This window comes from Penaeus monodon, chromosome 36, assembly GCF_015228065.2.
Source record: "Penaeus monodon isolate SGIC_2016 chromosome 36, NSTDA_Pmon_1, whole genome shotgun sequence".
Lineage (NCBI taxonomy): Eukaryota > Metazoa > Arthropoda > Malacostraca > Decapoda > Penaeidae > Penaeus > Penaeus monodon.
In genome coordinates this window covers 19084148-19091647 of record NC_051421.1, presented here as the reverse complement: position 1 = coordinate 19091647, position 7500 = coordinate 19084148, and the positions used below count along the sequence as shown (strand labels likewise).

Here is a 7500-nt window from a genome sequence, read left to right as displayed (position 1 = left end):
CTCCTGCTTTAGTTTGGCTTAAAAAATCAAGGAACCTCCAAAGAAGCTAAGGAAAATACAGACCTACGGTAAATATTGGTCCGGAATATGGAGCGGACGACGTTTATGTTTCTTCAGCAGATGTTTCGTCAGTATCAGTCATAGAAAAGAGTGTCTACATTCTTAGAGCATGGGCAGCCACAGCGTCCTTAGAAGTCATTTCCAGAAATGTCAGAAACAGTAACTGGTATGCAAAGGTTGCAAAATAAATCTATTATAACAGTACTACCAAGCTTTCTATAAGAGGCTTTGCAATATTTAAAGAACCCCATTGCATCCAAGTTGATCAATACCCAGCGTGACGACTCCTGTCAAGTGTCTTTATATTTGTTTCTTGATGGTGGGATTATTATCATTGTTAGTGCATTTACCTCATACAGTAGTTAAGTGAATCTATGCCTTTTGATGGTATACATAATGATACTATTTGATTTTGTTGAGACTTATCATCCTTTTCTATGGTCCAGTAGCAAAAGCGGTAAAGTGTGTTTTGGTTTCAATGCACTAGTGACCCCTGCCTCCCTCAGGAAAGGCTGGTAAATTATATTATATAGTAAACTCGACTTATTATGACTACAAAAGTCATCCTAATTTTTTTTTTCTTTTGTCTGATAGGTACATCTCAACAGTGACCTTAATATAAACGTCACAAGAAGTCACTACTACGAGTATCACATACGGCATAACTCCGCATTCAAAAAGCATAGCTGCATTAATCCCCAGTTTGAGGTTTCCTTCTTCAATAATCAATTGTTATTCATAGACAAATTTTAGAGCTAAAAATGATAAATTGCCACTAGATTAGGCTGATATGCCATCTACGGCTAATGAGTTTTTTTTTCCAAATATAACGACAAGGAAATCACAATACCTTGGAATGATAGAATACTAATGGCATTTTCTGATCTTTCCAAAAGTACAAGTAAAGGGGTAAGAATCCCCTCCATATCTTCATTTACTTTGTACTGCAGGCAACCTTCATTCTCGTTGAATGTCCTAAAGGATATAGGCATTTTTTCTGAAATCTTAGTCTCTCTAAACTTACACGACCTTTCTTCTCCACCCGATGAAAGACCAAATTCATTCAACCATTTTAGCTTTCAAAATGAATGGTATCAAGATTCCTTTTAAATAAATATCTCAATTTATGGATAACCAGCCCTTAAAGAAAGCTGAAGTTTGGCACCTGTGATATTTCCAATTAATTAGAATTAGATTATTTAATATACTTATGCACTTCCCCTCTCAACCTCAGCAGTGAACAAGATGTGTAATATCAGCCAATGTTGCTCTCTCTCTTCATTCAGGTCTTTGACAATGCAGGATATGGTGTCAGAATTTCGATAAAAGCTGGCTGATAATCTTAGGCTTGGCGGAGTGTATTACGGGTAATAATTCCTACTAGTATCTTGACGTTTTGGTGTTTGCTCCACACACACATCTTGCCACATGAAAATTAACCAAAGCATTAAGATGTTTGCTTTAAGTGCCTATGGCCCTTTCAGTAAGTAAGTAACAAGCAAAATCCAATCTTTCTTTCATCAGTTAGATCCGTGGCTGTCTTTACATACCTACTTCATGTAGTCTGTTGCCTTCAAATGTTTTTGAACCCTGCAGTTTTACCGCACAAGGCTATGAGAGTTATATTTGCTTGCCCAATGACTGCTAATTGTATCTTCCCTCAGGCTCTTAGAGCTTTAATCGAGTCCATAAATTTCTGCCACGTGGGCCCTATGATGGTCAAGAACCATCGGCCCGGTGGGAGCCTAAATGACGATTACAGCTGACCCTGTTTGACCTGCAGTTCGGAATTCGTCACCAATCTGTCCAGAACACCACACTCAGCAGTGCACCCAGATATTTGTATCGTGTATTTTCTTTACTGTGTTGTACTCTTCATCAATAAAGAGTTAAGCCATATACCACCGTCACTGCATCCAGTCACTGTATGAGGCCGCCACAGCCTCTTATAAACTGGTGCCAGAGGTAGTAACTGCATCCTTTTTCGCTCATAAAAACCATTGTCCAACACCTCCACGATACAATGTCTTCAAAACCACGTGAGTACACTTTATGGGCCCTTTCATTTCTCTTCCATCCCTTCTCCCATATATATACATATGTATATATATATATGTATATATATATATATATATATATATATATATATATATATATATATATATGCAGTCACTCTCACATTGATTTTGCTGGGTTAAAGTGTTAAGTCCGGAAACTTTTATAACATGAAACAAGCTTCTTACTCTCACTCTTCTGAGCCTAGGTCGCGCATTGCTAGGAAAACATGGTATTACCAACAAACATGAAATTTAGTTTCTCTCGTTTTTAGAGATTTATATTGTTTCAACTATAACAAATTTACTCTTATGCGAGTTTCATTGATTGACTGTTAGGAATTCACTCGTTACCCTTTCAATTTGTTTAATTCTCTTATTGATTTGATTTATCTTTACCATAGACGTCATATTCATTTCTACTCCCACTCTTCTCCTTGCCCCAGCCTGACCCCTCTTTCCCATTCCTTTCTGGTCAGTTGGGTACGTGGAGGGGGGCCATGGGACAACCACTCATTTTTTAATAATTTACTATTGAGTATAGCACTAGTAGCTTCCCCATATCATAGTGCACTGGGATGCCAGATATAACCCAGGGTTGAGTACATCGTCTAATAAATCTACTCTTCGCTGTAGGATAGTAGTTAAGAGTAAAACCAAAGTTGTTTGTTTGATTCGAGTTGGTGTGAGCCAATATTCATGTCCGTTCATAAATGTAAGACTGGGGTTTTAAGTTAGAATCATTATTCGTTTATTAGTCACATCTTTCTCAACCTCTAGAAGTCACTTGCATGTTGTAGGTAAATCGTGTGATTCGTGATAATTAGATACTCGTAGGTTATATCACAAGCGCCCATCACAGATTTGAAGAATGGAGTGGATTATTTCTAGATTTCCTCGTCTTGTTCAGTTCACTTGATTTCGTCGGCAATTTGGGTATAGAGGCCCCAGCTGATGACGTCTTGTGTAGTCTGACATCCATATCTAGACATGACTTCCTCGGTATATCAGAATTTTGTAGTGAATCCGAAATGTATATTAAATAGTACCGTGAACTGCATAGTACATTTCTGACTAGGAAAAATTTGCTTGTGAAAAGCTGGCAAATAATTTTTTTTATGTCACTGTTCACTATGCGCTCAGTGTGATAGGTGAATAATTTTGTATTAACACTATTGCTAATTTATTGTACTATTAAATTGAACAATATTCGTGTTTTTTTCTGTATGAGCTCACTTTCACACTTATTCATCACACTCACTCACTCATCCCAGCTCATATTCAGATGGCGTGGTGTTTGCTCTGCAGCAGTCAAAGCACCAACCATCACCCTAAAGGCCCTGCAAGGTCAGAGAGAAACCTGACTGCCTCCCCTGGGCGGCAATGGGTCAGCTAGGGGGCTTCCCTGGCGCTCTCTCGGGGAGCTTCCCCAAGGTGATAGGCTCCTCTAAGACCAGGACCACGGGTGGACCTCGGCCCAAGGAAGCAGGCCTCACGTAGTCCAGGTCATGACTGCCCCTCTGACCATAGATTGGGCCGCCCGTGTGCCCCAGGCGTCGGGCCCCTCCCCCACCAGGGTAAAGGTGGGGTTTGCAATATGAGCAGTGAACCGTCAGAACAAGCAATAGTACAAACAGCGAAAGCAATGTAGACAAGTGTAAACAGTGCACACAACGAAACAAATGATCAAATTTACAATTTTGGCAGCCTAACAATTGTTCTGAAAACGATAGTGTGCTTCATTACGACTAAGAACTTGTGGGCCAGGATGTTACTTTGTGAATAGCTCAAAAAACATTATGCTCCTGAGGACATTGCAGAAGCACATAACACTGTAAGTGAACTGTCCGATGCACAACAGCCCAGTAACTCGTGACATGAAAAGAATGATAAATGTAACAGTGCATACTATGTTAGACATTCTGGTAGACCATGAAAAAATAATATTCACATCAACAACAACAGAGGCGACCCCAAATGACAAGAACCCAACAGTCAAAAGCATGGTATTATGCCTTTCACAATTTTTTTTTTTTTTTTACCAAAACGAAAAGTGAGGCAACTCATGCAAGTGCTAGCCGATCCCACGACCGGTAACTTACTTATTGTGCTTCAAAACTAACTCGATGTGTTAATGGAAATGTTTATGAAACAACAGGCAACTATTTGGGAATGAGTAAGGTATGCCTTGGCGTTCCCTAGCATGGTAAGTCTGACAGCCTCAGTTCTGACATATCCAATCTCCCTCCCTCCCTATCAGATTCCTCCCCAGAATGCAACCTCCCCAGATGCATCCTGCTACCAACCTTTTCTCTTCTGCTCTCCTATTCCCCTCCTTAACTGCCCCACCCACCTCCCACACCCCCCAACCCACATTGTACCTCATGTTAACCCCAACTCCGAACTTCTTGTGAATCCTAGCCCTACGCCACCCTCCCTTGGTATTGCAACTACTAATCCACAACTGCCCAAACCTGACGTCATCGCCGGCCAAAGTTATGTGACCACGGCAACGCAAGCACGCAACTCTACTGACGCAAGTGAGGAGCACATTCCTCCTCAGCTGGCCTGGCATTAACATCCTCCACAAACCCACTTCCCAACTTATCAGCAACAGAGATAATGAGAAACAAAAACACAAAGTAGTGCCGACATAAAATCAGATAAGAAAAAGCAAGAGGAGATGCAAGCGAAATAACAGGAAGGAAAACGACAAGCAAGAAGCCACAGTCCCTCCTCCACGAACCGTACCGAAGTGCGAGTGGAGTGATGCAAAGTACCACCACATGCTCCAGGCTGACAGTAGTGACACGGCGCCTGTTGTGATAAATAATAACTACAGTCAAAACATTGTGAGATAGGAAACGTCTGACTTAAATAATGTGGATGAAGATGGGTTTACTCTCGTAGATAAAAGAAAAAGAAAGAAAAAGAAAACAAAGATCTAATGCAAAACCCCTTCTGGGGGCATCGGAACCTGAGGTGTTGTATCTATACATAACAAACTGCCAGACAGACACAGAGGAAGCAAATATCGCGAATCATCTGTTCGTTAACTTCCCTGAGTTGGACGATGTTGTAAATGCATTCAAAGCGAAGAGATGTGTCACTCATATTATTCCAGCTTCACTGTTTCACTCAATGGCAAGACACTTGTAGCTGAGAGTTTTTGAAGTCAGATTTCTTCCCTAGCCCAGTGAGGTTCTTTTTAAGTAGAAACAAGTACAAAACCTCGGAACCTAAGCGGGATGTCTGACCAAAATAACTTGACAACAATAGTGCCAGCTAATGCAGTGCCCTTCAGAACACTTCCTAGCATTTACTTCGCAAAATGCTTGCTGCCTCACTGACAAAGTTGACGAATTCGTGGTCATAATGAAACAAAATACTATCAACATTGCAATAATCACAGAAACTTGACAATACAATAAACCTCGGAACCATACAGGGTTACCACTCATACAACAAAATTCGTGACGGCAGAAAAGGTGGAGGTGTTGGTCTTTATATCAAAGACATTTCCCACCTTTGACACCTACTGAAGAAACCCTCAGAGAACGCATAATTGAAAATGTTTTCTTCCTCTCAACAAAGTATGTAAATCCCTTCTTTGTAATACTGGATGACCTTAACACTTTTTTTCTGATTGTCAAAGCACTTCTAATTGTGTTTGTTGCACCCACGCAGTTAAAGGGAACGCAGATTCCCTGATTCTAAAATTTGCAAGTTCGGAACATGGATTACACATTATGGCTGAGCTGACATTCTCAACGACCCCGATCCGAATGCTAGATGTCAAATATTCTATCAATCAGTCTGGAATCAAGTTGACAACTGCCTCCTCTTAAAAAGAACATCTGCTCATCATCAGGACAAACCATGGGTCACCAACAGGGTCAAAGACCTTATCCTGACAAGACAAAAAGAATACAAAACAAGAAACATTGATGCAACAAAGTACTTTGCAAAAAGGTAAGGCAAGAAATGAGATCGACGAAGAAAACTATCCTAAATTATTGATAATATCAGTGAAACAAACCCCATATCATAGTATAGTCACATTAGGAACATAATTGGTGACAAAAGAAGTGACGTGACAGTTTCCCCCGCTCAAACCAGGGAGCGCTGCAAACATTATCAACTGTCACTTTACTAACATCAAGCTACTCCCAACTCTACAAACAACACTACAAGCAATTGTAAGCATTTGAAAAGGATAGCAAAAAGTAAGTCGCCCAGCCGTGATGACATCCCGCCAATATTACTGAGAGAATTCGCTCACGAGCTCACCACCCCTCCATGCGACTTCTTCAATAACTCCATCACTGTAGGCGTGCTACCTATGGAAGTGTGCTATCACAGTCCCAATACCCGAAAGAAATCCACCTCATTCTCTTGATAATCTTAGGCCTATATCGCTAAGACATTTACCCCAAAATTGATCATCATTAATTCGGAAACATCTAAGGAAGCTCTACTGTCCACTACTTGGTTGGCATCATCCATCACATCACATTAAATGTAGACAACCAAATGGAGGTGACCGTCACCAATGACCTGCGGAAAGCATTTGATCTTACTGACCATAGCACCTTAATAATTAGAAATTATTTACCTGGGATTTCACGAGGGCTGGTGAAATGGATTTCCTCCTTAACCTCCGCTCCCAGAGGACTCTTACAAATAACCAAACATCCGATGAGACTGAACTTCACTGTGATGTCCTTCAAGGAACTGTTCTCAGCCCATTATTGTTCCTGGGAAATTAGGATAATATTCTGCATGCGATGATCTACAAATACGTGGACGACATGACACTTGCACTTGCACACAAACCAGGGCAAGGTAAATTCTTGTTACTAGACGCCTTCAGCCAAGTGTCAGAATGGGCATCATCAAACAACATGTTAATCAACATCAGGAGGTGCACAAAAACAAAATTTAAATTCAACAAATCAGCAGACTGTGACAGTGCTCTTGGAAATAGGTAAAGAGCGCTTCAAAGGTGACTCTGTTAGGAGTTGTGATCAGTGGTTCGGCAATACAAAAAATTAATTTCAAAATGAGTGAAAAAGATTTTCATGATATCTAAATTAAAGTCCTTTGGTACGTCCCAGGCTGATCTACTCCGCATATGGACGACTTTCATTCGACCAATTTGTGGATATGCAGCACAATTTTGGCATTCATTTATTATCAACTCCAGAAAAAAACAATGTGTTTCATAATTGGATCAAACTACACGTCATATACTGTAGCGCTAAACCAGCTGCAAATCCCCTCCTTAGAAGACCGGAGAAAATTCCTAACAGAAAAATTCGCTCAAAAATCCTCACATCCGTGAGACGTATGTAAACTATAACTTTCCTAAATATAATCTTTATTG

At 40.4% G+C, this 7500-nt stretch overlaps 1 protein-coding gene across 1 annotated transcript in view; it reads left to right on the top strand.

Annotated features, from left to right (window-relative positions):
- LOC119595828 (irregular chiasm C-roughest protein-like) overlaps positions 1–7500 on the top strand; it is a gene marked incomplete in the record, with an annotated part of 107204 nt that overhangs the window by 83562 nt on the left and 16142 nt on the right.